The sequence below is a fragment of the Pelophylax lessonae genome (genome assembly GCF_965119305.1).
Source record: "Pelophylax lessonae genome assembly, chromosome: 9".
Lineage (NCBI taxonomy): Eukaryota > Metazoa > Chordata > Amphibia > Anura > Ranidae > Pelophylax > Pelophylax lessonae.
This window is the reverse complement of record NC_138776.1, coordinates 161,597,213-161,602,831: the sequence shown is the minus strand read 5'-3', so window position 1 is coordinate 161,602,831 and position 5,619 is coordinate 161,597,213.

The window sequence follows — 5,619 nt, the reverse complement described above, 5'->3', positions numbered from 1 at the left end:
CCACACACGCTTGACACCATCTGAACCAAATAAGTTTATCTTGGTCTCATCGGACCACAGGACATGGTTCCAGTAACCTATATCCTTAGTCTGCATGTCTGTTTGCGGGCTTTCTTGTGCATCAGCTTTAGAAGAGTCATTCTTCTGGGATGATAGCCATGCAGACCAATTTGATGCAGTGTGCGGCGTATGGTCTGAGCACTGACAGGCTGACCCCGCACCTCTTCAACCTCTGCAGCAATGCTGGCAGCACTCATACGTCTATTTCCCAAAGACAACCTCTGGATATGATGCTGAGCACATGCACTCAACTTCTTTGGTTGACCATGGCAAGGCCGGTTCTGAGTGAAACCTGTGAGTTTCAGGGTCTTGGCAATCTTCTTATAGCCTAGGCCATCTTATGTAGAGCAACAGTTCTTTTATTCAGATCCTCAGAGAGTTCTTTGCCATGAGGTGCCATGCTGAACTTCCAGTGATCAGTATGAGAGAGTGAGAACGATAACACCAAATTTAACACACCTGATCCCCATTTACACCTGAAACTTTGTATCACTAATGAGTCACATGACACCGGAAAGGGAAAATGGCTAATTGAGCCCAATTTGGATATTGTCACTTAGGGGTGTACTCACTTTTGTTGCCAGCGATTTAGACATTAATGGCTGTGTGTTGAGTTATTTTGAGGGGACAGCAAATATACACAGTTATGCAAGCTGTACAGTCACTACTTTACATTGTAGCAAAGTGTAATTTCTTCAGTTTTGTCACATGAAAAGATATAATAAAATATTTACAAAAATGTGAAGGGTGTACTTTGCGAGATACTGTACATAAATACTGTACATACTGTGACAGGAAGTCAGGTAAATCTGGGAATGTAGTCACTGAGAGGAGACACATTCCCACCTGCTTTGAAAGTTCACTGATACTATAGGGTGTTGGCTGCAGAGAGAGCCAGCAGGAAGTTGAAAACCATTCAGCTGTTCAGAATGAGGAGATCAAGGACTCTATAATTTGTCCAGAGAAAATCTATTGAGTGCTGCCTCCTGTCGCTGTGTGAGCTGGGAAGAGGAGGACAGACATACGTGTACCTCCCGACGCCGTGTGGGCATGGGAGAAGGACTGCTGCCGCCTGTCGCCGTGTGGGCTGGGAGAGGGGGACAGTCGGATGTGTGCCTCCCGACAAGCTGGTGAGCATGGGAGAAGACCCCCTAAAGCGATGTGAAGCTAAGGAGGGTAACCACGAGTGAAGACGTCTCAAAGGTGAGAAGACAAAGTGTTCCATGTGAAGAGTGTGAAGAGAAGTGTTCCATGTGAAGAGTGTGAAGAGTAAAGGGACCTGTTAAATGAACTGTGTTCAATGTGAAGAATCTGAAGAGTAAAGGATCCTGTTATAAATGAACATGTGCTGTGTGAAAGAAAACAAAGGGACATGTTCAATGGACAATGTTTGTGCTGTGTGAAAAGCAAACAAATGGACATTTGAGTGTCTGCTGTAGGATCAGCAGTGTCGGCCCAACAGTAGGTTGGAAAGACTTCTTAGGTAGGTTCCAGCGTGAGAAGGTAGCCGCCCACAGAGGCAAGGATTTATTTTGTCTTTTATTTTATTTTGGCTGTTTTGACGCTTGCAATTGTGTGAAGTAAATTGCATGAATAAATCAGTCTTGTTTTCAACCTCTGCTCGGCTATCTCTCTGTGAAAACGCACCCCCAAAGGGGTCACCCATACGCCTACCACCGAGCTAATCCCTCACATATGGTGGAGGTATGCAGTGGGCATAAGCAGAGATCCCTGCAAGGAAGTGCAAATGTTTGATGAACTTTATCTGGTGCATGAGATTGCACAATCTATGTGTGCAGGAGAGAAGATCCTGACAGAAAAAAAAAAAAAAAAGTGTTTTAAAGAGACAGCGGTCTCAAAATTATTTGATGAACTTTGTTGTGTCTGGTGCAAGTGACTGCACAAACTGTGTGCGCAGGAAAAGAGATCTTGCAAGAGAGAGAAAAACTACATGTGTTGAAGAGACAGTGGTCTGAAAATTGTTTGCTGGACTGTGAAAAATTTGTTTGTGGAGTTATTGAAGATGGGGCGATCCAAACGCCTGAAAAATGCAAAGATAGATGAAATGAGAGACCGGATTCTATGGATGGAGGGGATGCTACCATTTGAACCAGCCCCATCCATGCCTAAAGAGAGTCTACTAAAGAGGAAGGTTGTTGTCCCTAGCAACACTGATGAAACTGCTATGGAGACGCAGTGTGCTCAGATGAAAAGTAAACTCAAAATGGAGGAGATGTTGAAACAACTGATTATATCAAATACAGCTCAACAGCAGGCAAATGCAGCTCAACAGCAGGCAAATGCGGATTTTCAGCAGAGCTTTGCAGCTCAACAAAAGGCTCACCAAGAGAGCATGGCAGGCTGGAAACAGAGACGCCAGCAGCCAATGGAGGCCATCGGTTTGGAGGAAACCGAGTATGTGTGCAGGGCTGAGTTGGATGCCTTGCAACGGAAAATGGAAGAAAAGGAACAAGCCTTGGAATTGCTTAAAATGGAGCATAGAAACTTGCAGGAAATGAATGAACTACTCAAGTCTCATGTGTCACAGTGGGAAGAATCCACTGCTCTTCTTTTGGTCGAGTTGCAAAAACGCAGAGAGACTATAATGGAGAAAGATACCATCCTCATGGAAAAGGAAAGTGAAATTCAGACTTTGCAGAAGCAAAGTATGGCTGATATGTTGGAGTTGCGTAATCAGCTGGAAAAAAGTCTTCAGTCTTTGGGAGCTACAAAAATAGACCTGCAGGAGTCGCAGGAACAGAATGTTGCTCTGGAAGCGACATTGTCTCTCAGCGACAAAGAGAAAAGTGAAAGAGAGGCTAAATTACTGAGTACTGTGTATGAGCTCACTACTTTAAGCAATGTGGTAGATGAATGGCGTGCGGACTGTGAAAGTTGGAAAGGGGAAGCCCAACGTGTCCAGCAGCAGTTAAAGGAGAAAGAAGCCTGTGTGGCAGAATTACATTCTTATTCCCAGATGCTAGCCAATGAGGTGAAGGCTCTTATGCAGGGAAAAGAAGATTGTGAACATAAGAGGGAAAAAGTAGAGGCACAGCTTCTGGAATCGCAAGTCAAGGTGTCAGAAGGTGACCGATTGTGTGCTAAGCTGTCAGAGAAGACAAACCGACTGCAGGTTGAGTTGGACAATGTTACAAATCAGCTTTCTCAAGCAGACAGCAAATCTAGAGAAATTGCGGAAGATTTTTCTATCTTGGAATCGCAGCTGCAAGACACGCAGGAACTCTTACAGGAAGAGAGGTGTCAAAGGCTGAGTTTTAGCACAAAGCTCAAACAAATGGAAGATGAGAAAAATGGCTTCCTGGAACAATTAAAAGAGGAGGCGGAAGCAAAGAAAAACCTATCAGAGCAAGTCGCAACATTGCAAGCTCAGATAGCGGATATGAAAAAACGCATGGAAGAAAGCGTTGGTTCATTACAGTGTGTTGAAGATGTGAAAAAGAAGTTTGATCAGATGCTTGGTGAAGAGAAGACTGTGTCTGCAAAATATGCAGAAGAACGCGCACGTGCAGAAACGGAGGTGCGTGATAACGAGAGCAAAGCCCTGTTCTTGGCTCGCTCTTTGGAGGAAGCTCTAGAGTGTAAGGCTGAACTAGAAAGTGTTAACAAACAGCTGCGTACAGAAATGGAAGAATTGGTCAGCTCCAAGGATGATGTTGTGAAAAGAGTTCAGGAGCTAGAAAAGTCTAAGCGAGCCTTAGAACAGCAAGTAGAAGAGATGAAGATTCCGTTGCAGGAACTGGAAGAGGAATTCCAGGCAACAGAGGATCTGTCCCAAAGAGGGGATAGTGTGCCTGATGCAGTTTTTAAAAGGATCAGTGTTTTGGGGTCTGTCCTGAGTGAGCCTCAGAAATGTGATGACATGTGGCTTGAATCACCCCTTTGGAATAAACCGTTCCTTCAAAAACTTCAAGCATTGGAAAATGTATCATTAGAGCTTCAGCAAACAAAGGAGCTGAGTAAGAAATGTGATGATTTCTCAGTTCAGGCTGAAAACCTAGTGGGGAAAACTAAGGCTGTTGGTGAAAACGTGAAGCAAATGAATAAGTGCCTTTCAGGGAGTGTTTCCAAAATGGAACTGGTGAAAGACGGGTGGCAGAAGTTTGATCGTGATCTTGAGATGCATTCCATGTGGAATTCAGATAGAGAAAAGGAACTAGGTGACTTTGAGCGGTCAAATAGTTCAGCAGAAAGTGCATTGAAGAAACCTGTAAAAGAATGTGTTGCAGTTCCATGCTTCTTCACTGATGCAGAGAGGAGGTCTATAATGGATACCACCCAGATCGCTGGGTTCAACTGTGTTGTTGCCTTTAACCCCTATGTTGGTGTAAGGAAAGTTGATGATGTTCTGGTTGACTACTTCTGTGAAGAGTTTGGCAAGAAATATAAACTGAATATCAAATCAAATAGTAGGCCTTTACTGCGACTCGCTCAGGAGGGCGAAAAGTTTAAGAAGTTGATGAGTGCAAATGCTTCCGATCTGCCTATGAATATGAAATGTTTGGTGAATGATATTGATATCTCTGGGAAAAGGAACAGGGGTCACTTTGAAGAAATGTGTGACAGCCTGTTGTCTCAATTGGAAAATCCTCTGCACAGCATCTTAGAGCAAGCAAAGCTCAAGAAGGAAGATCATTCCCTTTTACAACAAAAAGTCAATGATTGTGTACAGCTGTATGGAGAGGCAACTCAAGTCACAGAGGGATGTCAAGAGTCCCTACTTGGAACAAAGCTTAGTGAAGCAAAGGTTCTCAAAGTTTTGTGGAAAACATTTATGGATTGCAGAGAGAGGCGTCTTAAGAATGTTGAAGACATTAAGACTAGCCCAATTGAGTTGCCTATGGATCACGGTCCTCCATGGTGGATTGGACAGACGGTTATGAGGGACAAGCTGTCTGACATTTATGAGAAAGCTGTCAATGAAGATGACAGAAACGAGAAGGAGCAAAATGATGCCAAAAATGCAGTTGAAGAATGTGTATATGAGATGAGAGACAAACTGTGTGGCAGTTATGAGAAATCTGTCAATGAAGATGACAAAACAGTTTCATCCGGAAGCTTGAGGATAATAGGAGGCTTATCAGTGAGTCAGCAGTGCCTGACACATGCGTGCCTGGAAATATGTGTCCCAACCCTAGGGTTGAAACAAGAGGGGGGGGTATGTGACAGGAAGTCAGGTAAATCTGGGAATGTAGTCACTGAGAGGAGACACATTCCCACCTGCTTTGAAAGTTCACTGATACTATAGGGTGTTGGCTGCAGAGAGAGCCAGCAGGAAGTTGAAAACCATTCAGCTGTTCAGAATGATGAGATCAAGGACTCTATAATTTGTCCAGAGAAAATCTATTGAGTGCTGCCTCCTGTCGCTGTGTGAGCTGGGAAGAGGAGGACAGACATACGTGTACCTCCCGACGCCGTGTGGGCATGGGAGAAGGACTGCTGCCGCCTGTCGCCGTGTGGGCTGGGAGAGGGGGACAGTCGGATGTGTGCCTCCCGACAAGCTGGTGAGCATGGGAGAAGACCCCCTAAAGCGATGTGAAG